Source organism: Vitis riparia, chromosome 9 (genome assembly GCF_004353265.1).
Source record: "Vitis riparia cultivar Riparia Gloire de Montpellier isolate 1030 chromosome 9, EGFV_Vit.rip_1.0, whole genome shotgun sequence".
NCBI classification, from domain to species: Eukaryota; Viridiplantae; Streptophyta; class Magnoliopsida; order Vitales; family Vitaceae; genus Vitis; species Vitis riparia.
In genome coordinates this window covers 18,298,029-18,325,961 of record NC_048439.1, presented here as the reverse complement: position 1 = coordinate 18,325,961, position 27,933 = coordinate 18,298,029, and the positions used below count along the sequence as shown (strand labels likewise).

At 36.1% G+C, this 27,933-nt stretch overlaps 1 long non-coding RNA gene across 4 annotated transcripts in view; it reads right to left on the bottom strand.

The window, feature by feature from the left end:
* LOC117921643 overlaps window positions 1–26,848 on the bottom strand; it is a 35,147-nt gene extending 8,299 nt beyond the window's left edge. Inside the window, exons 1-3 of one of the 4 annotated variants that reach the window (XR_004652397.1) lie at window positions 25,536–26,848; window positions 23,851–23,916; window positions 20,615–20,822 (exon numbers count right to left, since the gene is read on the bottom strand). This is a non-coding gene — a long non-coding RNA (uncharacterized LOC117921643). Of the gene's footprint in view, window positions 1–20,614; window positions 20,986–23,850; window positions 23,917–24,462; window positions 24,763–25,535 lie in introns of those variants that run through there. The other 3 variants (XR_004652396.1, XR_004652395.1, XR_004652398.1) reach the window with 3 other exon arrangements.
* Window positions 26,849–27,933: the final 1,085 nt, after the last annotated feature.

Genomic DNA, 27,933 nt, shown 5'->3' with positions numbered 1-27,933 from the left:
ACCTTCAATCAGCTTAAGACAATGTTCGAAGGTGTGATATCTCATATTAGATAAGGATAGAAGTTCCTAATATATATAAGTTTCTTTCAATTATACAAATGGGTTTTGAAGTCATGAGGGTTCATTAAACCCAGATGAAAACAATATAATATAGGAAGGTGTAGGTCATTGTAGAAAGGTACCACCAAAGTTTCAACCTCATTGTGGATCTTTGTCTATCGAGCCCCACACGGGATGTATGTTCATGTATTTGACTTCATAATCCCATGAAATATAACGAGAATATTATATTTGCACAGGAGTGATAGTGATACCCTGACAATATATATGTTTGAGCTTGTTTTAACTATGTAGATACTTTTAAAGCCGAGAAGACCCATTGGGCAAAGAACCAACAATATTTACTTAGAAGGAAGTGGGTCATTTACTGATTACATCATTATTCAGTCCCAAAGCCTCGAGTCCCCCTTTCGCTCCCCATCGCACTGCACAAGTTCTATGGTTCCACCGTGTTTCACTGTCCAAGACTAGCCTCTATTGCAGTAGCAACAACTTCCCTTGTTTGGCAGACTTCTTCTTCCCTTTCCCTGACTTTGAGACCGAACTTCCAATGCTGGTCTTTTTAGCCTTGAGTTTAGATGCCTTTGACTTATGTTTCTTCCCTTGAAGATGATCATTGAGACTCTGTTCACTGGTGGTGCTAACTTGACATAAAGCACAACTCCACTCAGATTTTTTGTTTACTCTAGCCACAGGATGCTCACAATCTCCTTCTGCTGCCTGTCCTTCTGTCCGCTTTTTCTCGTAAGTAGTAGAGTTAACATTTGTAGACTGCAAGACAATAATCAAAACAATCCCATCATTTATCGCTGTTGATATAATTGTTACTAAACTCAGTAATGGCAACAGGCCACCAGTTTAACTGCATCCAAATTTATGAGGAGACCGACACAATCTCCTGGCTCTAGTTTGGGAAATTACACATTATTGAAATATATTCTGCCAGACAACAGGTAAGCACATCAACTCTAGATTACCTCTAAACTGAAACCAAATACAACTTTTAGATATATCTCCACTATCAGGATTGCCACATAGACAATCATTGGTCGGTCACATAGAAAAGGTAATCCAAACATCCACAGTACGTATTTCTTAGTTCATACAATTGAATATGAAGAAACAACTTACCTTTTGTAAGTATTGGAACCTTGCTAAGGAAAAATGAAGTATAGATGGCAGGAAGACCAAGTTTCTTTGCCAAACCACTAACTTCCTAACAAGTTGGTGAATTGTACTAATAACATGGAAGTGAACATTTAGGAGAATAGGGGAAAGAATGAGCTAAAATGGAAAGTTTTGCCAAGCTGGTAGTTTGACTAAAACCATATAAACGTATGAAAAGTTTCAACAAATCACTAGAAACATAATGGCAAAGAAAAGAAAAAAGATTTCCCTGACCATCAAACCATTAGTTTGATGGGATTATCGAACAAGAAATATTTGTATACTATAACAGTAAAACACCCATATCTTGAATCCAAGTACGTGCCTTCTACCAAACAAACTCATTTATAGATATTAGACAATGGGTAACAATGACTAAAACTGACCCAAATCGACAAAACCCAAAACCAAACTAATCTAAAATGATTGTGTGTGAGTCCATTTATGTATACAGAAGCGTTGCCCCTTTTCTATTTTTGCTCACTGAGCAAAATCAATATCTTATTTTCATTCTCTAAAAGGCCAAAAAAAGAGGGAAAATTAAACCCTAAAAGTTTTTGCCCTTCCCACTCTCCTCTACTTTCTTTAATTTTATTTAAAGGAGAGAACAAAACCCTAAGAATTTTCTCTCTCTTCGCTTTACTCAAATTTCTGTACTTTTCTTAGAGGGAGAAATCGGAGAATTGCTTCTCCATGCTCACACTGGCATGACTAGTAAATATTTACAAAACCCAGTACATTTACAGCCTGAAGAAATATAATCTTAGAACCTCTTCAAATTAAGACCTTTTTCTCTCAGGCTCCATAAATTCTCACTTGCTTCCATCATTCTGCCTCTTCCCATTTTTATTTTTTTTCACCAGAACCAAACAGGGAAAAACAAATGATATGGTCCCTAGTTTTCCTCCTCCTCCAAGAAACGCAAGTGAAGAAAAACAATGAATTGCTTTTCAGAAAATCGAAGATATTCCTGAAATCAGAAACGTAGGATTAAACAAAGTGCAACTGTAATGAATAAACCCAAACACAAAATCAATTTTCTCGGAGAGAAACCAACTCAACTGGATTCAACTTGGTATAAAAAGATTAACCCACATAGAAAATCAACTTTCTTAGAGAGAAAGCATCTCGACTCAATTCAACTTGGTATAATAACATAAACCTGTTAGGAAGTGTCCCAAATTCCTAATTAGTATAAAATCCTTTTTTGTAAAGAATATTATATAGAATATTTCTAGGTTGATATATTATTGTAATATTAGACTTCCTTATAGAATAAGGAAGGTTGTTGGAAAAATCTCTATAAATATTCTAGGTCATGAGGGGAAAAAGTTATGAGATGGAGATGGGCTTGTAGAGACTATACGAGGTGGATAGAGATGTGAGGAAGAACAGAAGGTATCCGGAGGAATGGGAGGTACCTGGTGGAGCGAGATGACTCGTAGTAAGGTATGGATATAAGGAGTGGGGAAACATGGGATGTTTCAGGAACCCAATAGTTGTACCTAGTTCTGTCCTCTGTAATATTCTTTATTGTATAGTGGAATCATTCTCTCTCATTCGTGGACGTAGGTATAGTTGGCCGAACCACATTAAAACCTCGTATACCGTATGTGTGATTGTTTTATCTTTGTGTTCTTCAACTAACATTGTTGGCATCAAAGCTTTCACTGGCATAACAAAACCCAAATACAAAATCAACTTTCATGGAGAGAAACCAACCCAATTCTATCCAAGTTGGTATATAAACGGACATGCAGTCCACAAATATGATGAATGAGAGAAGGGTTAGAGGCACTGAATCTCCCTCTACCCTGGTTTATTAAAAGAAAATCAATGTTCAAATTTTTATACTCTAATTATCAATTGACTAAAGGCAAGACTTGAAAACTTTTTGAATTTGCTCTGTTTTTGGTAATGTTCGCTTTTTAATTCACGCTATGCGGTGAATCTTAGAGCATGCTTGGTTGCCCTATTTCAAATGAAAAAAAAAAGTTTGAAAATAATTCTAAAAGTCATGTTTATTTCTTGTTTCTAAAGCTGATACCAAAAATAACTATCAACAAAGGTTACAAATTTATTGTAGGCCATAGTTTAGAGAGGGTAACGAGCGGGTTTGGGAGAAGTGATCTCAATCCCGTTTACTTATATCTATTTTCATTAAAAAAAAAATAAAAATTAAACTAAGCAAAACAACATGGAGAGGGTATAGAAAATTCTCATATCTTCGCTTAATTCTTTTTTATTTTTAAAAATTTTTTATTTGTAAAATTCAAATTTTATTAAAAATAAATATGATTTATAAATAAAAAATATTATAAATATTTATAATTTATTTTTATGAAAAGTAATATTTAATTTATGTTAAAAAAGTTGAAGAATAAAAAAATTAACTAAAATAATTTTTTATTTAAAATTATATATAATCCAGGGCGGGACAGGTGGGACAAATATGCTTATCCTTTATCCCAAACCTTTTCCATTAAGGGTTGAACATGGTCAGTACATGAAAAAACCAACATTATTGTCATCTTATCCCAATTTGTTGCATACTTATTATTTAAATAAATTAAAAACATATCAAATTCTAAAAATAATAATTAAGAACAATAAATATTGAAAATAATAAATAATAAATAAATAAGTGCAAATGGGCAAACATCATTCTAATTAAAACAAAATTAGTATTCTAGTTTTAGGATTATAAAATTGTCTTTTTCAATAAATAAATTTTTAAAATGAGAAATTAGCACTTGTACCTTACCAATAACTTATTCTTCTATTTCAATCTAATAACAGGGCAACACTACAACTTAAGTGAGTTCAGCTCACCTCAAGTCAAATTCATTCCAACTTTTTAAAAGTTTGGAGAATTTAATTTATAGCATAAGTTCAACTTGATCAAAAAATGTATTTAGCTTAGATGAATTTGGCCAGGTTTGAATTGGAAAATTGGAAGCTCAACCTTGTATATTATTTAATAGCAATATACATATTATTTTATTTTACCTTTTTTTGCTTTGAAACATTTGATTTGTGCTATGTAGTCTTAGAATATGATTATAGTTGTTAGGTTGATTGGGCAAATAGGTGTTATTGATTTGGAAGTTGATGGCAAACATTATACTTGGATGTCATCTATAGTTTTTTTTTTTTATATATATATATTTATTTTTTATGTTAAATGTAGATTGCTTGATAAAAGATTTAGTGGAATGAATATTGTTTATATAGTCATAATTAGATTTGGAAGTTTATTTTGATACTCTATCAATTGTTAAATTTATGTCAAATTAAGTAAAGAGTAAGTTCTTTTAGTGTGAATTTAATTGTCAATTTCTTGGTAAATCCCAACTCAAATTTTAAAGCTAATGCAATAACGTTTTAAAATGTGGGAATACTGAAATATTGTGTGTTGGGTGTGGAGATTGGGTTGTTGAAGGAAAGGTTTGAAAATGATTTCTCTGTTAATTTTCATTGATATGAAGACGTGTATATACATGATATAATTGACTTTCTGGCATATCACTTCTTATAATTATGGTGGTTACTTTACAAGAATAAACTGATTCTTAAATAGATGAAATCAAATATTTACACGATATTCAAAATATTTATAAAATATTCCAAAATAATAAACTATCCTAAAGAGTCTCCAACATGCCCCCACAAGATGGTGGTTTCATTGGAGACATCAATCTTAGAGCAAAGATGATGAAACCAAAGGTAAGATAACGATTTAGTTAGAGCGTTTGCAAAATGATCAGAAGAGGACACATGAGATACTCTTAACTCACCATTTTTTTTCTTTATCCTGAACAAAGTGAAAGTCAATAACAATGTGTTTCATTCAAAAGTGGAAAATTGGATTGACAAAGAGATAAGTAATCCTAACATTATCACAACAAATAATTCATTGTTCAGGTAGTGCAACACCAAGTTCATGAAGCAATGATCGAAACCATAAAATTTCAGACACCGTAGATGCAACAGGATGATGCTCAATCTTGGTTGATGAGCGAGCCATAGAGCATTGTTTGCGAGAGCTCTAGGAAATAGAATCGTGTCCTAGAAAGACCACATAAGTACTGGTACTTTGTTCTATCATTTGTATTACTAGCCCAATCATCACCTGAAAAGGTATGCAAAGAAAGTGAAAAACCATGATGTAAAAAAGACCATGGTATAAGGTGTCATGAAGATATCAAAGTGAGCATTTTACTACCATCCAATGAACAATGGTAGGGTGATGCATGAATTAATAGAGTTTGTTGACTGTAAAAGCGATGTTCAAGTGTGTAAGTGAGATATTGAAGACCACCAAACAACTTGTCGATATTCAATAGCATCAATCAATGAGGTGCCATCGAACAATGTGAGATTATGTGTTGATGAGAGAGGCATTCAGACTTCTTTGGCATTCATCATGTTGGTCCGAGTGAGGAGCTTAGTAATGTACTTCTGTTAAGAAAGAAACACACCATCTTCAGATGGGATCACCTTAACTCCAAGGAAGAAAGACAATGAGCTGAGGTCCTTAATGGAGAATTGTGTGACAAGTTGAGAAAAAAAACTTGTTAATGAAGCCCAAATCATTGCCTATGAGAATGAGATCATCGACATATACAAGGAGATAGAGAACAAGGTCATTAGTATTGTAGATGAACAAAGAGGTGCCTAAGTTGGAGTTAGCAAAACTTGTAGCCACAAGATAGAGTTGCAGTTCAATGTACCATGCTCGTGGAGCTTGCTTAAAACCATAGAGAGCTTTACGAAGATGACACATACGGTTGGGAAAATTTGATCAATAATGCCCAGTGGTTGGACCATGTAAACATCCTCAAATAAATGCCTATGAAGGGAGACATTGTTTACATCAAGTTGTTGGAGAGGCCACCCTTTAGATAAAGTAAGACTTAAGATGAAACGAATAGTTGTTAGTTTAACAATTGGAATAAACATGTCAAGTGGGAATTGGGAATTTGAATAGGTGGGTGGAGGTGTGGTTGAAGCCTTGGACATTATAAGAGGGTATCTAGCACATGTTGGTTGTCTTTTGCATTGGATTGATATGGTGATTCTAAAATAGAAGGCACAATCTCATCATGGGTAGGATTTTTGGGGGTATTGATTGCCTTGGGTGTGGGAGGATTATGTGGGAAATTAAAGAATGAAAGAGGAATAAGAGGGGATAGGTGGAGGAGATGCAAGATTAGGAAGGTGAGTAGCCATTTTATAGGAAAGGAAAAAGGCTGATTAGTAGGTATGTAAGTGGGGTTTATTGGTGTCGTGCTAACTAGATACAAGTCCATCTAATTTCACTAGAGTCAAACAGACTTTTTTCCTACACAAAAGGATGTCCGGACAGGTGGTCTTGCCACGCCCCTTCGAAGCTTAAGTCAAAATCTAGTAAGAGTGAATCCAACTGTTTTGAATGGTAATGTGCACGCTACCTTTTCATGCTTTTGGAGGGGTTTTTATAGGACATATGATGCCATCATCACAACCTTGATTGTGTATTCATGCCTTTCTTGCACTGATGATTGTCGTCGTGGCAGATACTCTGTCTTAATAAAGTAGTCAATGCCATCATTTTAGCACAAATTAGGCAATCATACCAAACAAGAGCTGCTAATTGGCGCCATTTGTTGGTTGTCATGCAAGAATCTTAGACCATGTTGTTGACTGTGCATTTATATTTGTCAACATCGTTGATTGCGAGTGACAACTGATTGACATTAATTTTTGGGTGTAAATGTCATCTAGATTGTCGCTTAGGCATTGGGTGTGATTAATCATCTGTCCAATGCCTGGAATTTCTGGCATGGTTGGTTTGTCAGTCTAGAAGTCTCAATTGCCTTGGTTTGTCCATTCTGTTTGGCATTGGGGAAGAAGAAAATCTAACTTTCCTTTTGCGTCTGACGGAGGTCATCTTGATCTAGACGAATTATCTACTTACCTTGAATGACCAAAGGGTCTTGAGGTTGGAAAGGACACGTGGAGCAAAGTTTCCCACAATGCCCCCTAATCCGTCTACCTTTGCTTGGTAGGGTAGCTGACAGGTTGGGATTGGATGGATTAATAATTTTTCAAGTCTTTGTGCGCCAAATGATGTGTGTCATTTGGTGCTTTAATGATGGGTCACATTGATCAAGACTGACTGTCAAGTGGCATGTCTATTCACTAATCTTGGTATGTGCTATTAGGCAGCGTGTCTCTTGGGCTATCTAGGTTTTTGTTCTCTATAAATAACTAGGTTCAACCCATTTGGTTCACCTTCTGGCTTTCCTTGCTTAGCATTCTCTTGCCTACGTTGCTTTTTCGCCATCACTGTGTTCACCATCAATTGCTCCCCTTTGCCTTCATCGTTGCCATCTATTGGTTTGCTAATGGAGTATCTCTTCTCCATTAGAGAGTGTTTCAATCTTGACTTTGGTAAGTTTTCTATCACCCATTTGTTCATTTGTTGTGCTTGTTATCGTTTCTCGAATTGTGTTGGTCTTGTTTGTTTAGAGAGAAAATGAACATATCGATGTCCAGATATTGGGTTTTTCAGTCTCCCTACTCACTTCTGTTGTTCGTTTAGGGAGGAGATGGATGTATTGATGTCCTAATTTAGGGTTTTTTGGTCTCCATGCTCGTTCATGTGTCGTCATTGTATTTGTGTTGTTGTCTTACTTTCACTGCTATCACGGTGATGCGATGTGTGCAATTTTTTGTCTGCAGTTGGTGAAAAAGATTGTTCTACAAGTTTTTGCAACCAAATCTGTCTAGACTCGGATTATATACCATCTAGGTTTATTTATATATTGCTGAGGCAATGTCGAATGATGGATGGGTCGGGTGATTGGTTTTGATAACTGTTTTGATCAGTGCAGGTTTCCACACGACCTAGATCCACTTAGTCTAATGGACAGAGAATGAATTACTTCTACCAGCGGAAAGCCTTAGCTAGGTAGACCAAAAAAAAAATACTAGAGTCAGGTGCCTTGGACCGAATCGTTCAGTTGGTATCCTGTCCTAGCGAGAATTCCAGACTCGTTTTCGTATTTCAGATACCATCCCAATTCAGCTAACAGGCAACGAGGCTCTATCTTTCGTCGACCTTCCGAATAATATGTTATACTTTACTAAGGAGTAGTTTGCTATAGGGATTCGTCTCCATCTTCCTTCTTTCTTTAAACAATTTCTTCATTTCACACAAATCCCTTCAACCTTTCTTCAACTGAACATCATCTGAATATTAATGGGGTGTGGTGTGTTGGACATGCTCTTCTAACTAGATATTTCCCTGCTAGAAGTCTTGTTCATCTATACTATCAAGATGAGCCAAAATGAGAGGTTTAGCTTGTTTGTCCACATTCCTTCCCTCAAGTTTGTGACCAATCTGTCGGACTCGAGCAAAGATTGGTCCAAGGGGCATGTTTTGGTGTCCAACCCTTGGAGCAGTTCGTCTAAGAGTTCAAACAGAGTTTTTTCTCTGTGACTCTCATTGAAGATTCTGAATAGACTATGCTTTTATCACTTTCATTTTGTCTTGCTATTATTTCCTCCTTGTTAATCTACTCACAAACTTTATGTTCATCTGATGCAGTTAAGAAGAGGCGAGGACGCCATGTAGAGTGGGTGAAGAAGACTTTATTCGCCCGTCTTAATAAGTTGTTCAAAATAAACTATACTAAATGGGTTCACAACGTTCTCTTATCAGACAAGAACCTATAGGCGCTGATTGAAAATCCTAAGCCATTTATCATCTCGGTATTTTCCCAACTAGTTCCTCCGTCTCTGGTACTCGACAAATATTTTGTGCTAAAGGATTTGCCATTCTACAAGGTTGTTTTTTTAGCAGATTTTGAAGCATGTTAGGCTTGTCTTGAGGAACGTGAGAAGAAGTGTTAGGAGGGAACATTGAGGCAAGCTCCAATTGCTAGTCGTTCGACTACCAACTCCATTGTCCATCCTCCTACCTAGAAGAAGAAGAAGAAGTTTGTCGCTCCTCTCATCCAAAAGGCGAGAACTCCGCCTCTTGCCATCCCGTCTTCATCATCTACTTCGTCCTCTTCATCTTCTTTGTCTTCTTCATCTTCCAGCGACGAAGTATAAGCAGGGGTGAACTTGCTGGTGCCTCTTATTATTTGTGAGGAGGGGGAAGAAGAGGAGATGACCTCCAACTTGACAGCAAGATTTCACGAGAGACAGCATAAGCGCCAGTTCGAATCTAGTGCTATTGATCCCTCTCCTTCAAAGAAAGCCTATCTGGAACTCGATCTGGATTCTTCGTCCAAGCCAACACCACCGACTTCTGCTATAACTGTTGCTTCGGACCCGATCCAATTGCTATCTAGATAGTTGCATCTCCTCGCTTTTCGTCTGCCCAATCCAATTGTCTTATGAGTTTTTCATCGTTGTCCTTTTGATCTTGCATGACTGTTTTGGAAGTAGGCATGCCAATTTCAATTAGAATGATGGCTTCTATCCCATAAGCAAGGGCAAAGAGAGTGGCTCTTATTAGTCGTCTGGACCTTGTCTAATAGGCCCATAAGACTCCGAGCAACTCATCTTCCCATTTTCCTTTTGCTCATTCCAACATTTTCTTTAATGCATTCAATAAGGTTTTATTTGTTGCCTTCGTTTGTCCATTGCTTTGTAAATAGTGGGGTGTTGAGTACAAATTTTTTATGTTTAACTCTAAGCAAAATTTTCAAAATATGGCGTTGTCAAATTGGGGCCCATTATCTGTAATAATTGCTCATGGAATTCCGAATCAACATACGATATTTTTCCAGATGAACTTGGAGACATCTTTGTCTCTGACACTGACATAGGCTTCTACCTCCACCCACTTGCTAAAGTAGTTAGTTGCAATGAGTAAAAACTTTTTTTTTGTGCTATTCCAGTAGGTAAGGAGTCGACTATGTCCATCCCCTACTGTGCAAATGACCAAGGACTTGTGATCAAGTTGAGGGTTTTTGAAGGTACACGGAGAATGGGAGTGTGTTTTTGAAATTGATTGCATTTTTTGACATAACTTTCTATGTCCTACTTCTTGGTGGGCCAATAGTATCCTTGCGTGTAGGCGTGGTGTGCTAAAGTTTGTTCGTCTGGGTGATTGCCACATATGCCCTCATGGAGTTCAACTAGGACATACTTGGCCTCTAGCTCACTCAAACACTTTAGACATGGGCCTCTAAATTATCGTTTATAGAGTTGATCATTAATTAAAGTGAAACATGCTGCTTGTATGTAAAATTTGTGTGCTTGTTTCCCGTCTTTTAATACTTCCCCTATCTGAAGGTATTTTATGATGTCGAGCATCCATCATGAGTTTGCTTGACTGGTGTTGCATACTAACTCGGGAGTGATTGAAGACACAACTTTGATGTAGATGGGCAACATTATCAGCTCATTTATGGGGAGAATGGCAACTATTCTAGCTAGTGCATTGACCATTTCGTTCTCCTCTTGTGGCATCTGTCTGATGATCCACTTGTTTAGTTTTTTAGGCGTTCTTCCACTATTACGATGTATCGGGTCATACATTTATCCTTTGCTTCGTATTCTCGTTGAATTCACCCAACAATTAGCTAAGAGTCGCTCTTAATTTCCAACTTGGTTGTGACTAACATTAGGGCGAGATCTAGCCTAGCTAGGATAGTTTCATATTCTACCTCATTGTTGGAGGTAGAGAAGCTTAGATGGATAACTTGCTCTATTAGTTCCCCAGTTGGTGACTGCAGGATCAGACCTACTCCGAATCCAAACACCCTAGATGCTCTATTTACATGAAGTGTCCACTGTTGCTCTCTAGAGCAATCAAATGGATGTGTTTGTTTTTAAAGGAGTTCAGCTATAAAGTCAATTATAACCTGCCCCTTTAAGGACAACCGTGGCTGATACTTGATCCCATACTCACTCAACTCGATTGCCGATTTCAACATTCGTCCGAATAGGTTCGACTAGTACAAGGTGACTCAGAGCGGCTGGTTTATAAGTACGATCACTTATTAAGCTTGAAAGTATGGGCGGAGCTTTTGAGCGACACTCTTTAATGCTAGAGTAGTTTGCTCTACTAAGGAATACCGAGTCTCAGTATCCACCATTGCTTTGCTCACATAATAGATGAGTTTCTGCTCCCTATCTCGTATATGCCAAAATAGGATAGTGCTGATAGCGTAGTCAGATACGACTAAATACATTTAGCGTTCTTCACCGGATTTGGGGCTGCTTGGAATGGGTGGTTCAGTGAGGTAGCGTTTGACTGCTTCAAATTCCTGTTTACACTCGTCTATCTAGTTGAACGTGTTTGCCCCTTTAAGTGTGAGGAACAATAGTTTTAACTTATCTATGAAACGAGCTATGAAACGACCCAAAACTGGAAAATGGTTTGTGAGGCATTGCAATTCCTTTTTGCTGTTTAGAGTAGGTGTTTTGAGGATGGTTTTCACTTGAGTCGTATTAACTTTAATTCCTCTTTGGGTTACCATAAACCCTAGAAACTTCCCTACATTGACGCTAAAGGCACACTTAGCCAAATTGAGCTTCATGTTGTATGCCCACATTAGACGAAATGCTTCTTCCAGGTACTGGATGTGCTCAGCTCGAGTTTCACTCTTTATAACAATGTTATCAATATAAACTTCCATAGTTTGATTGATCCGGGCTTGAAGATTTTTGTCATGAGTCTTTGGTAGGTAGCGTCAGCATTCTTGAGTCCAAACGGCATGACTTTAACAGTATAGCCTTTGCAGTGTGATGAAGGTTGTTTTCTCCTCGTCTGGCTAGAACATAGAGATCTGGTGGTATTTAGAACAAACGTTTAGAAAAGAGAGCATCCCATGCCTAATGGTGGCATCGACTATTTGATCTATTCAGGGCAAGGGAAAACTATCTTTTGGACAGGCATCATTCAAGTTGGTGTAATCAACGTAAACCCGCCACTTTCCATATTTCTTCAAGACTACAACCATGTTCGCCAATCAATCTAGATATTTGACTTTTATGATGAATCCAATTGCCAATAGTTTGTCAATTTCTATCTAGATGCTTTTTTGTTGTCCGGATGAAAACGTCGGATCTTTTGCCAAACAGGTTGCAAGGTGGGTGAGACATTGAGCTTGTGGGAGGCCACAACCAAATGGATTCTCGACATGTCCAAGTTAGTCCAGCAAAGATGTCCTTATTGCATTGAAGCATACTCCATAACAATTCACGTTTGTCTTGCGCGAGTAGGGAATTAGTGTAGGTGATTTGATTCATGTCGTGTGAAAAGGGCAATGGTTGGAGCGAATCAAGCGCAGATGGATCTTTCTCTGCTAAACTTCGTAACTATTATTGTTCCTTTTCATTTGATGGCTCCGGAGGCACCTCCTTACTAGCTGGATGTCCAGACTCTAACTCCACCTAATAACATTGTCGTGTGGCTAGCTAGCTACCAAGGAGATCGACTTGTCCATTTTCTATGAGGTAACTCACTATTTGATGGTACGTAAAAGGAATGACTTTCATTTTGTGAAGCCATACACGTCTTATAATGTCATTGTATGGAGACAAATCATCGACCACTAAGACCCACACACTCAGTGTGATCGGGTCGACTTGGACGAGCAACACAACATCACCCAAGGAGGTTGTTGTAGCTCCATTGAATCCGGACAATAGACGTCTTGGATTCTCTAGGGTAAATGGTGAGTAGCCTATTTGCCTATAAGTCAACATTTGGAAGAGGTCAACTGAACTACCTGGATCAACTAGGATTCTCCGCATGTCAAATCCGCTTACCCTCAATGTTATGATTAGAGAGTTTTCATGTGGTTGCAACACCTGATTGACATTTATTGGAGAGAAAGTGATTGTGTTATGGATTGGATGCACACTTCCTTCTGCAAAGGTTCGTTGAACGAAATTAATCTGTTCTTTTACAAAAGCTGCATGGAGCAACCTTTGCCTTTGCCACCTAGAACTGTGCTTATCATCTATTGGACCTCCGTGTATATAGTTAATGACAACTCTAGGAGTTGTCAGAGATATAGGGGCTTGGATGACGATTTCTAGTGTCATCTCTCTTTGTCCATTGGTTAGACAAATGTACTGCTTAAGGTGCCCAACCACTACAAGAAAATTGACTTTTAGCGACAAAATATTTTGTCACTGAAAGTCTAAATTTCGTCTACAAAAACATTCCCCAACGAAAATTCTTTCGTGCCTTGTTCGTCGCCCTAGACCCGTCGGTAAAAGTTTCGTGACAAAAATCTTATTTCGTCGCCCAAAGTTTTCCTTGATGAAATAAAATTTTGTCACTAAAGGTGTTTTCCAACGAAATATTTCATCGACAAAAGTAAGAATTTTTGTCACGAAAAAAATAAAATTTGTCCCAAAAGTCGTCAATATTTAATGCCGACGAATTTTATTTTTATTGCCAAATATTTTTGGCAACAAATTAATTTCGTCGGTGATAGTCTACCGTCTTTGTTAATTGTCTTGGCCACGTCCCAGGCCTTCGCCATTCACCCACAGTGCTAGCTCACCCGTCAAACATGTGACCATGCTCTGATACCACTTGTAGATCGAGGTGCTCCGTATTTCCCAGTAGGTCACTCATCCTAAGATTTCTTTGACTGCAGCACGCTTAACCACAGAGTATTTTATGACAAGGCCCCCATTTGTTCTGAAAACCAATTGGTGATCAGAATTGGGACCTTATATTATTTAAGGTCACTCTCCATAGTCGACATGAATTTGACTTGAGCTCAATTATACTCAACCCAAAATCATGAAAGGGTGTTAAATTCAAGTCATATTGACAAGTCATATCAAATTTTGTCACCTCTAAACAAACCTAATGTTGAATGAGAACAAATTAGAGGACTATAGTTTATTAATAGCTAGAATAAATTCAATTCCAGACTTATGGATTAAAGTGATAAATTTGAAATATAAAATAAAAGTATAATTGAAAGACAATGTTAGGAGAATGCCAAAGTGTAATACTCATATTGACATTAATAAAATAATGATCAAAATGAAATTAGGATTCTACATCATTTTTTTTTCTTTCCCTTTCTCATCTATTCCAAACAAAAATATCAAACATAATGAAACACTATAAATATAAATCATATAATAATTTATGATATATTTCAATTATTTTTATAACTACATTTGTTTTAAATATTTGATTAAAAATGCATACAAGTATAAAAACTCCTTTACAAGTTAGTAGCCATAGAAGTTACTATTTTGCGGTATAATTTAAGATTTTATTCTTAATAACTAATCAATTTTGATAAATTAGTAATTAATAATTAAAAATAATAAATATATAATTGATCAATAAAAAATAAAGTAACCAATTATTAATAAAGATGTGGTTGAAAACTTTTTAAAAAACTTTATATTTATATAGAATTTCATATGTGCTATATATATCAGACATTTTTTATTTTGTAAATATGAAAATAGAGCTAGGCATATAGTACTTACAATATATTATATCATATAATATTTAACTTATACTTATTTATTTATTAATAATATATGATATCTTCGTACACATAAATAATATTTAGAATTTTATGTAGGTAGAATGTTTTTATAGATACTAGACAATTTATTTGAGAAAGTTAATTCTGACCAATTATTTAAAAACCAAGTAATAATTAAAAAAAAAATCTATTAATTTAAACTAGGTAACTAAATGTTAGTATAAATTTACTTCTTGAGTGGATAAGGTATGATTTTGAATAAATTTACTTATTCATAGCTAACATAAATTTAATACTACATTGGACTTGTATGGATAACTTTTACCTAATATAATAAAAATCATTTAGTAGTATTTATGTATGTGTAGCACCATATAATAATATTGAAATTTAAATAAATTTATATCATAGGATGTAATCTTACATATCTTGGATTATCTATTGTTATTTTTTATTATATATATAAATATAAATAACATATTACACTATAAATATTAATTGCTTAAATAATTTACATTTTTGTTATTTCATAACAATACTATTATTACATAATAGAACATTTAAATTTAAATAAATCTACATTTTAGTATTTAAATTTGTGGATCCTTAATTTTTATTATTATTTATATAAATAAAATATTATAGTATAAATATTAAGTGTCAACAAATATATATTGTATTATTTCATAGTATAAATAATCTACTTATTTATTAATATTCTTTATTAATATCACAATTTAATAACATTATTTGGTGACAAAATTACTCAATTTGTCAGGAAATAATATAATTACCGACGAAACCATTTTGTAAGCAAAAATAGATAAAAGGTTGTAACTTTTAGTGAGGAAATTATTTTTATCACCAAAAATTATAATTAGTGATAAATATTTTCGTAGGGAAATAGTTTATTTTTGTCACAAAAGTGTTTGCGCAAAAAAAAAGTGCCAAATTTTCCCGCCACATCTTTTAGCGACAAAAATTTCAAATTCGTTAGGAAAAGTTTGTAGAAAATTGGCATTATTGACAACATCTAAAATTTCATCAGTAAAAGTTACTTTTAGCGACAAAATTAGAATTCGCCCCTAAATTTTTGTCACGAAAAGTACATTTTCTTGTAGTGAACCTTGATAAGTTTTTCCATCAAGTAATGCAAACTCTTGCATTGTTTAGTGGTGTGGTTATGATCCTTATGGTAGGAACACCTTCTATTCCAGTCCCGTCTAGTTGGATTTGTCTTGATTAGCTCTAGCCATCTAAAGTCTAAGAAGTCACAGATTTGTGGGAGGAGTCTCTCATAGGAGATGCTTAGGGGGGTGAGACTCACTTGCTATTGCTACCGACCATCTCACCTCTTGTTACTTTACCTCGATTGGTTCGAGGGCTTAGAGCTTCCCATTTTATCCTTTTTGGTCGAATGATTAGTGACCAAGACCTGTTTAGAGGTTGCTCAGACATCATCTTTAAGCATTAAATACTTGTGTGCTCGCTTGAATAGGTCATCCATCATTGTAGGCGGCTTCTTCATGAGGGACTCAAATACTTGCCTGAACCGCTTCATGAAGTCCCTTAGCGTCTCATTTTCCTGTAACTTGATGTTTTGAAGGGTGATTATGTTTTATTTTTGGTGAGCAGAACATAAGTAGTGGCTACAATGGCTTCTGAGACATCTCGAAAAATGTTCACAGAATTCTACAGGAGACGATAGAACTAGGAAAGAGCCTGACCATGTAAGATGGCCGAAAATACCTTGCATATCAATGCATCATTCCCTATATCGAGGGTTATGAGTTGTCTAAAGTGCATGATGTGGTCAAACGGATCGCTCGTTACATCATACGTTGTGAAATTGGGCACTACGAACCCTTTAGGAAGTTCCCAGTTAATAACATAGGGGTCGAATAGTGTGAAGAACATGTCGTCCAGCTATTAACTAATAGAGTTGGGTGGGGCTCGCGTCACTGGTGTTTCTACCTGCTCCTGCCTTGGTGGTTGAAAGGGCCATTTGGATGTAGTTATTCAGCGTCTTTAACATGCGTGGTTGCCTCTCCACGCTTGGTGCTTGAGGTCCCAATCGAGCTCGTATTGCATCAAACAAATGCCATCCTCTATTACGCCTCATCTTTCTTGATGCTTGGGTAGAGTCGGTGCATTCATCCGGCTACGTTTGACAAGCTGGTGAAGACTCCTTCTCGGATCATCTCGAGTAACTACCGAATGAGAACTCTATGACCCCGAGGAAAGATGCCTTAATAGTTTGTCTTGAGGCTGTTTGTCGGCTTTGAGTGTGCCAACTTTGAGAGGGACCCACTGTTGACATTTGAGCCTGCAACTTTTCGTTCTCTTTTCTTTGTCGTTTCATTTGGTGAAGCAAAGCCTACATCCGCTGCTCATTTTCTTGTCGACGTCTCTCCATCCTTTCATGCCAGACAAAATAGTCTTCATCACCCATAATTGATGATTAGTTTCTAGAGGGTGTTGACATCCTTAGTTATTCCCACAGAAGGTGCCAATGTTAGTGTCGTACCAACTGAATATAGGTCTATCTAGCTTCATTGGAGTTAGATAAACTTCTTCCCTACACAAAAGGATGTTCGAACAAGTGATCTGGGCACACCCCTCCAAAGCTTAAGTCAGAATCTAACAAGAATGAATCCAATTGTTTTGAATGACTATGTGTTCACATACCTTTTTTTATGATTTTGGAGGAGTTTTTATAGGACAAATGGCACCATCGTCACAACCTTGATTGTGCATTCATGTTTTTCTTGCACTAATGATCGCCATTGTGGCAGATATTATGTCTTAATAAGGTAGTCAATACCATCATCTTAGCACGGATTGGGCTATCATATCAAATAAGAGCTGCTAATTGGTGCCATTTGTTGGCTATCGTGCAAGAATCTCAGACATGTCGTTGATTGTGCCTTTACGTTTGTCAATATCATTGATTGTGAGTAACGACTGATTGACATTGATTTTTGGGTGTAAATGTCGTTTAGATTGTCGTTCAGGCATTGAGTGTGATTAATTATCTATCCAATGCTTGGAATTTTCAGTTGGGTTGGTTTGTCGGTTTGGAAGTCTCAATCACCTTGGTCTGTCCATTCTATCTGGCATTGGGGAAGAAGGAAATCTATCTCTCCTCTTGCACTAGATGGAGCTCAGCTTGGTTCAAACGGATTAATTCCAGACGGATTATCTGCTTACCTTGGATGACCAAAGGGTCTTGAGCTTGGGAAGGACATGTGGAGTGAAGCTTCCCACGGGGTTTAGAGGAAAAGGGGACATAAATGGGAAGAGGTGATTACATGTGAGGGACCCAAGTATTGAATGTATCTAGACATGGTCTAGGAAGAAAGGTCAAAAGAGATACAAACGGAAAAATGGATTCCATAAAATCAACATGGCGTGAGACAAAAAGTTTGAGTGGATGGGTCGAAACAATAATAAGCACTCTGAGAAAATGAATACCCTACAAAAATACATGGTCTTGATAGTGGCTCTAATTGATTTTTATTGTAGGGTTTTAACCATGGATAACAAAAACACCCAAAAACCTGTAATTTTGCATAATTGGGATGTTAACAAAATATTTTCTCAAATGGAGATATCATAAATAGACTTGGAGTGGGTAGGTGATTTATGAGACAAGTCGCATTACAGAAAACATATGACCAGAATGTGAGAGGAAGGGAGGCATGGCTAAGGAGTGCGAGACCAGTCTCAACAATATGGCGATGATGATGTTTAAAAAATCCATTATGCTCGGGGGTGTGGTGGTGTAGTACGATGAGACATACCATGTTGAAATAAAAAAGAAAAAGTGTTAAAGGTTTAATATTCCCTATCATTATTAGTGTACAATGTGATGATAGAAGAATAAAAATATTTTTCTACGATGAACTGAAAACATCATAAACCTCAAATTTCCATTTTAATGGATATAACCAAATATATTTTGTGAAATGATCAACAAATATAACGTAATATTTATATCCATCATGCGACTTAATGGGTAATCCCCAAACATCATAATAGATAACTTCAAAAGATGATGAACTTGAAATAGCCAATACAGAGAAAACAAGTTTATGTGAAAAGAAGTTTGCGTTTTTATTGCATTTGCAGGCATTATAAGAAAATGTAGATGAAGTTGTGGAGGACACAGACACATCACGAGATGAAATTAACTGCCAAAGAACTTTGACAAAGGGATGGCCAAGGCAATTATGTCATTCAAAAAGGGAAGCTTTGACACTAGAAAAGGCAATCAGTGGTGGAGAAGATGAGACTTGAGTCGCCCATTCATAGACACCATCTTTAATCGGTCCTTGCAAAAGATGTGGCCCATGTGAGGATCCTTCACAACAAATAAGAAAGGCAAAAATTCAATAGATACATTATTAAATAAACCGAATTTAGAGATGGAAATAAGATTTGTTTTTATTGCAAGAACACAAAGAACATTTGTTAATTTAGAAGGTTGAGAGGGTGTGGGAATAATAGTAGAACCAGTATGGGTAATAGACAAACCAATGCCATTGCCAATCATGGTGACATCTGAGCCTGCATAAGGGGAGTAGCATGGTGAGAAGCACCTAAATTAAGAAGCCTGCTTGAAAAGGCATGATCAGGTTGAGCAGCAAAATTAGCACATGGAGCATTGGACATTGGTCAAGGGGGTTGACCAAATTGGGGTTGGAAAGAGGATTGAGTATTCCAAGGCATGTAACGAAAGCTTGGATATCATTTTGTCGTGTGCCCTTGTTGTCCACACAATTTGCAATTCCCTTTGTAAGGTTTTGGGCTAAAGGTACGGTTATGACCAAATTATAAATTGATCGTCTTCTAGTTACCTTAATCAAAGGGAAAGGATACAAGGTTACTGGTGACTAGAATGAAGTCATAATAAGATGATGGTACTATATACATAAGTGACTGGAGTCAAGTCATAGCAAATAGTGGTGCAAGAAAGGGCCAGTGAATAGAGTGAAGTCAGTGGCACAGTGTGGATCACCCTTGGAGAGATGATTTAATTTGTTGACTATTGTGGCTTTGGCCCTATAACTTTAATGTAATACATAGAAGTAATATCAAGTCCTAGCATGTAGATGGCTTTAAGATACCCACGATCAGGTTTGGCCCATTCGTGGCAGCACTAAAGTTCCTTTCTTTACAGTTTAAGCACCTGGGTAAGCACGCCTTCAAGGATAATGCTACATATACTGCTCAAGCTCCATCATGGTTTACCACCCCACCACTTGGATTTTGGCGATGGATTGGTCAAGTGTTCAATGCTTTTCTTGCATGGCCCCTCCAGGCTGCTGCATTTCTTGCTTTTCTTTTCTTTCCTCTCTTTTCCTTTCTTTTCTTTTCTTTTTATTCTCTTCAGTTTTTTGTTACAAGAATTCTCTCTGTATCTTATTTTCTAGGCAACCAAGTTTTCTTAAGGATGATTTTATAGAACCAAGCAGTTAAAGAACCTTTTTGTTGGGCAAAGAATCAATATCTAGTTGTCTTTCTTCATCCCTTCTGTGTTGGAAAAAATTATACGAGCTGATCTGGTATGTGTGTTGAAGAGCTTAAAGAAGTGGATGCTTTATGGAAGCATAATATAGAAGATAATGAAATGGAAGAAGTGAAAAGTTGCAGTACTACTCTTAAGGCACTTTACTTTCCTTGAGATGTTACTTGCCTCCACCAAATGTGTGATGGAGGCACTCTGAGAACGCAAATGGGTAATGGGTTATGATCATTGATGAAAGCAAACCCTAAACACTCTCAAAATATGGCAAGCTTGCCCAAAATCTATTTACTTCTGTAGAAGAATAGTATCTAAGCAGAATAGTAATATCTGAGACTTGCTTGATGCACAGAAAGAGAGAAAGAGAGAAAGAGAAAGGGAAGACTAATCAATACCCTTCACTTTACTTTTCATGGAAAGTTCGGTTTCTTCTTTCCCATTAATCAATGCTGGCATGTTTAGCCTCACGTCTCTATCGATGTCATTGACTTCTGCTCCTTCCCTTCAAGATTCTGGTTAAAACCTTGTTCACTGGTTTGACAGAGGGCGCAACTCCACTCCTTTGGTTTTCTTCTTTGCTGGACCCACTGCAGTCTCCAATAGTGCAAGAAGGGAAAAATGAAAAGACAAAAACAAAGGTCCACCACCAAACTCTACTGAAATGGTCGATAAAAGGTAAAATCCAGCATCTAACTCCAGCTACATTTACAGAAGGGCACAGCTTCTCCGGATGATCAAAGTATATCCTTCCTAATAACTCCAACACTAAAATTCAGCATATATGTGGTTGATGAATCGGAAGAGTAGATATATTCAAAGCTAACTAAATATGAATCAGAAAAAAAAAAACATAGTAAAAGAAGATTGATGAGTAGTCCACTGAAAGCATATCTTTTCCTTATATATTGTGGTACGGAATTAATTGAGCTAAAATAGGAAGTTTTAAAAATGAAAAACGAGAGTCTTAATTCTATTAAAGGAACCCTAAAGTTTGTATTGTACCATAAGAATCATCCTTGGGATGAGAATAAGGAATTTTGGCAAGATTGGTTGAGCAGTCCTGATTAAGTGATTGCCTAAGGCTGACCCTTATACCATTCTGTCACACCCTCGACCCAGTTTCATGGATCAGCATTTGAACTTCACCATATATTAGTGGTGGATATGGCAAGCTTATACCTATTAACCCAGCAAATAAACATACAAAAATGTTTATGAAAGTTTAAATTATCAACTATATTTTCATAAATAGGGGAGGAGACAAATCTTTGTCTCACGTATATTTGAAGTGTTGAGGGATTTTGAAGAGGATTTGCAGCTAATGAATTTGCCCTTGTACAAATGGTTGCAAGGATTGAGTTCAAATGTTAGAAAATGTTGCAGGATTCTTGGGGCTCAAATACCTGACCAATATGCCATAAATAAAACTATATTTTTAAAAAGTGTTCTAATTTTCATAAATGATCAGATTAAAGGACATGCTTGGTTTGGTTGAACTTGACTAATAGTTTTCGAATCCGTGTTATTTGACATTTTTTCTATGTTTTTTCTTCCTGCATTTGAATAAAAAAAAATGGTTTTTTTTTCGTATTACTGAAAAAAAAAATAAAAAAAAACTCTACTGTTAAGCCACTGATTGATCTGCTGAATCAAAATGAAAATTGCATCATGGATAACTCCTTCTTTGTGTTATGCCCTATCGATCATCGTCTAGATGAATTGAGGATAAGGACTTTTCACTTGATTGATCAAGCTGCCTCCTACTCCATTGATTGCCTAAACCTGACTCTAATACCATTCTAACACACCCTAGATGGATTATGATTTAAGCTTTATCTTTTATTACTGGTGGATATAGCAGCTAATACTAGCTATGAATTCAACAAAATATTATCTAAAACACTTGCTCCTCGAAAATATTGATGCTGCAAGTACTTAAATTTTGGGATATTTGGAGCAGTATAATTTGCCATTGATGAATTTTGTGGGTTCGAATGTTCTAGAAAATGTTGGAGGATTCTTGGGTAACCAATGCATGACCGGTAGGCCAACAATTTTTTTTTTTCTTTTTCTATGAAATGATTGAAATAAAGAATATGCTAGATTTTGGCTGCTCATGAATATCAATTGAGTTGTAGTATTCTTGGACATCTTCACTAAGTTATCTTTGTTTTTTCTGTTTTTGAAACTAAAGAGCATATCTTGTTTCTATTATTAAAGAAACCCTAAAGTTGTCTTATGCCACAAGGATCATTCTTTGGATGAAATGAAAATAAAGCAATTTTGGCTTGATCAAGTGAGGACTCCTGCTTGATTCATTGCCATAACCTAGCTCTAATAGCATTCTGTTACACCCTGGACCTAGCTAGGTTCATGGATCACAGTTTAAGCTTCAAAATTTACCAATGGCGGGTATATTAAAAGCATAAATTCTTGACACTATTCATTCTACAAGCACTTAAAAGTCTTGAAATTTCTTAGAGGATTTACAGCTAACAAACTTTGCCTGTGTCCAAATGGTTGTAAAGATTGAGTTCAAATATTAGAAAGATAACTGTGAAGACTGGGGATGAGAGCATAGTTGGTATGCATGAGCTCCATAGTAACTTTTTTGTCTAAGGATTACCCTAATGACATCATAATGTGGAGTTATGATCATTACTTTCATGATAGCATTTGTCCTATGGGCTTTGAGAATAAAGTTTTTCATATTTAAACCTTTAATCAGAGCCCCTTTTAACTTAGACTGACCAAGGTCAAGTAGAGGCAGAGTCATATCAAGGTAACCCTCTTTGAAACACATTAGTACTTAATCAAATTACTAAGTTCTTACCTCTAAATCCAATGATGAATTTGGTTGGAAGCCTACTTCACTATTAAATGCCGAAAGCTATACAACAATGAATTGTTCTAGAGGCTGTCCATCACTTATCCAAAGGAAAAAAGGATAATAAGATGATAATCATATAAGTGACTAGAGTACAGTGAATTCACCATAAGGTAGATAACCCTGCTAGGGAGAGAGAACATATGATGACTATTTTGGCTTCACCCCGTAACTTAACTGCCAACTCCTTGTCCTTCCTTAGGCATAAATTTTTGGCATTGATCAAAAAGGTAAAAACCTTGTATCTCTGTTTGGGTCGTAGGAAAAATGTGAGACAAGCTAGAATGAAAAGAAAATAGGGAGGAAAAAAAAAAACAACTGACAGAAACTAAATTAGGACACTAAAGAGAGTTAAATTTAATTGCTTTTATCAATATATATATATATATATATATATATATATATATATATATATATATATATGGTCCTGTACCTAAAAGAGATTGAAAATATAGGATACTTGTCCTCAATGAAAATAATAGATATATACAACCAATGAAGTCTCAGTATGTAGTTGGTTTCAACCTATAATAAGGATTGGCCCATTGTTGGCAGCATGAAAGCCCTTTTTCTAGCTGTGTGCTATGAATATGAAAAGAAGAAGATATATATATATATTTATACATGGTCCTGCACCTAAAAGAAATTGAAAATATAGGACTTTTGTCGTTAATGAAAATAATATATACAACCAATGAAGTCTGAGTATGTGGTTGGTTTCAACATACCTATAATAAAGATTGGCCCATTGTTGGTAGCATAGAAAGCACTTTTTCTCGCTGCGTGCTATGAATCTGAAAAGAAGAAGAAAAGAGGAAACAAGAAAAAAGGAGCTGGGTAAGGACGCCTTCAAGGATAATGCTACATATACTTATCTAGCTCCATCATACTTCAACGTCCCACCACTTGGATTTTGGCAATGGACTGGTCAAGTGTTCATTGCTTTTCTTGCATGGCCCCCCCCAGGCTGCATCTCTTGCTTTTCTTTCCTTTCCTTTCTTTTCCTTTCTCTTCTTTTCCTTTAATTTTATTCTCTTAACAAGAAGTCTCTCTATATGTTATTTTCTAAGCAACCGAGTTTTCTTAAGGATGATTTTATTGGCCAACAGCTGATCTGCAAGCAGTTAAAGAACCTTTTTGTGGGGCCAGCAAAAAATCCATCAACCAGAGTTTAATGATATCGATCTCGTTTATAGTTCAATATCTAGTTGTCTTTCTTCATCCCTTGTGTGTTGGAAAAAATCATAAGATCGGATCTGATATGTGTGTTAAAGAGCTTAAAGAAGTAGATGCATGCTTTATGGAAGTATAATATAGAAGATAATAAAATGGCACTTTACCTTCCTTAAGATGCTGCTTGCCTGGGACAACATTAAAACACTGTTGCAGGGTCTGGTGTGCCATAGTTTTCCTCCTTTTTGTTTATGATTTTGCCCCTTTTATCTGCTAGATGCATCCAGAATGACCTTCTATAGACAATAGAAGGGTTGATGGAATGAAGAATGTGGAAGAGAAACGTAGATTTTCATTCTATTTAGGTCTATAAAAGAAACAAATGTGGTTGCTTCTATCTCTAGCTATGGATCTGATCCATTTCTTGCAACTGGGTTTTTCTCTTTTCTTTCCTTTCTTCCTTTTTTTTATTTTATTTTTTGTTCTTTTGGCACTGGTTGGGTTGTCTTAGGGCTATTTATTTTTCTCAAGTTTTATTTTTAAATATTTTCTTTGAATGTAAAATGTCAAAAATTTTAATTTTTATTTGGAATATAAACTTTGAGTGACATTTTTACATTGATTTTTATTTGGATTAAAAAAAGAAAAGAAAAGAAAAAATTGATCTATTCACATTTTTAACAATAGGACAAACACTTTCTTGATCTTGTAGTAATGTTTAACATATTCACTTTCAAGATTACTTGAAAAGTCATTTCTCCAAGTTATGAATACCGCCAATAGTTCCATAAAGAGTTATTCTTGGAGGGTTAGAATTGTTTTTTAAAACTTAGAAATATTGTTTAATAAAGTTTTAGGGTGTATTTGATACTGTTTCTAAAAAATGTTTTTAACGTTTCTAATAATTGAATGATGAAAATTTTTCAAAATGTTAAAAAGGTTAAAAGTTCTTTACTATCAAACGGGTTTTTAATATCAATCACTTTTAAAAAGAGCTAATATTGGAAGATTGGATCTAATCCAGTATCTAGTGGTTGCCCGCTATGGTGAATTAGAGGTCCCAGGAAAACTATGGCACACCAAATGTACGAGGCACTGAGAATACAAATATGTTATGTTCATCATAGAAAGCAAACCCTAAATATCCTCAAAATGTAGCAAGCCTGCCAAGAAACTATTTACTTCTACAGCATAATAATATCTGAGATAGAGAGAGAGAGAGAGAGAGAGAGAAAGGTACCTGCGCCAAGGAGCGTTTGTTACCTGCGCAGGGAGCGTTTGTTCCCCCTGAAATGAGGATTCAATACCCTTCTCTTCTCTACTTTACAAGAAAAGTTAGGTTTCTTCTTTACCATTCAGTGGTGGTCTTCTCCTTTATGCCAATGCTGGTATATTTAGGCTGAAGTCTCTATTGACGTCATTGAATACTGCTTCTTCCCTTGAAGATGCTGATTAAAATCTTGTTCATTGGCTTGACCCTGCACAATTCCGCCTCCTTTGGTTTTGTTTTTTTGCTGAGGACAGTACTGCAGTAAAAACAAAAAGAAAGATCCATCACCAATCTCTATTGAAATGGTCTTCTTTAGTTGGTAGTATAATCGAGAATCTAACTCCTACTGCATTTACAGGTTGCTGAATACTACCATGAAAGCATGTTTTTTCCTTTATATATTAAGGTAGGGAAAGTGAGCTAAAATTGGAAGTTTTAGCATGCTGGCAATTAGGCTAATTCTATAAAATTGGAAACAAACATACAAGGCAGTATGCGTAGTGAATATTCTTTCAATTTAACTCCAACAAGTCACAGAGAAATTGTAAACACAACTCTCAGAATATGATCAAGGCAACCACAATTCACACAGAAATGGTAAAATAAAATAATATTTTCCACAGGCAAACCACATATATCAAATACAAGAGAGAGACGGAGAGAGAGAGAGTAAGACAGACAGATCCATGACCAAGAAAACTACATATATCAAATGAGAGAGAGAAAGAGAGAGAGAGAGAGAGATAGAGATGCACGACCAAGAAGGCAGTAAAAAAGGCACCAAAAAATAAAACACAAAGCATGCCCAAAACCCCGATAGGCTACAACAACCACAAGCCCACTCAAAACACAACCAAACAGGACCTCAATATTCAAGCCCTAAACCTTTCTCCCTTCTCTCACGATCTCCCCCCTCTCATCGGCCCCTCTATTTCAGCTCACACGCAAATCGGAGAGAGATGGATATGAATGGGAGGAAAGCTCCTTTTTTATAGATGTGAAGGGGAAGTGGGGTTGTCGCCTCTGTGAGCTCCAAGCTTCTTTATTAATATTGGAGATGAATATCAGTGGAGGAACACATCTGCTCGGTCTTCAAGACAATTGGTGAAGAACAGTGAAGGCTTGGTTGGTGAGGCCGCTAATTTGCAGTTATTGGGATGATCGATACAGACAATAGCTGTGGTAGTGGCCATCTTCGAGCCATGCTCTATTCTAAAAGTTACTGTTGATATCTCAATTTTCCCCCGCTCAAAACTTTCCTTTTCTTTTAACTAGCTTTGTAAGTCATCCTAAGTGGTTAGAATTTTGAGCTTTGCACTACCTTGCCTTCCGTGAATGAGTTTGCTAATCATTCATCCATCTTTACTGTCAGCATCTTTACCTCTCAATGAAGAAACTTTTTCTCCTAAAAAGTCATAGTGCACTTCAATATGCTTTGTTTTCAAAGCGGGATTTCAGGCCATTTATTTAATTTATTGCAGAACAATCTACTGGTTGGTATAGATCCCTCATTGTAAGTGTACTAATCACACACTTTCTTGATGAGCTACCATTGTTGATGCACCATACTCTGTCATTTTTTATGACAAAGATGATGTATATATGTTGCCTGAGATTGTAGTTGAATCAAAGTGAAACATATGACCATTGGTTGATCTTTGTGTATCATGATCAGTACCATCATAATCAGCTTTATAGTAACCACTAACCATGCATGCCTTATTTTTCTTGTATAGGAGACTAAAACCCCTTGTAGGTTTCACATTTCAGTGTAGCCAACATACTGCTGCAAGATGAGGTTTCTTCAACTTTTGCATAGACCTGCTTGCTGCACTAGACACCATGCATCCTGCTTCAAGGTAAGGTTTCTTTAGCTTTTTCAATATATGCAATATTAGGATATACATTAAGCTACCTTGCTACAACTTATTAGAATTAGCTTCCATACATAATTGTGGAAACTAGCATGCATTCAAGCATCACATTCCTTTTACAATAGATAGAATATGCCAGACTCTCAATGCTTGGTTTAGTCTTTCTTTAACTTGAAAAGATAGCTTGATTCAGCTTTGCTCTCAAATCCCTTTGGCTACTACATGTAGATATCTTTATCTATATCTCTCGACTTAGGAAGACATTCTTCACATCATCTTCCACAACTCACTAAATGCTGTTAGAACTCATGAGAGTTTGCCTCTGAAGTTTGAAAAAGTCTTAGTTAGACTTAGTCTTTGTTATTGTTTCATATCAGATTCTTACTCCATAATTTTCTGTTTTCAGTTAGTAGAAGTAGTGCCAATAAAATCTGATAGTAGCTGAGATTTTTTTGCAATTTCCATTTGGTTGTAAGCCTATAAATAAACATTCT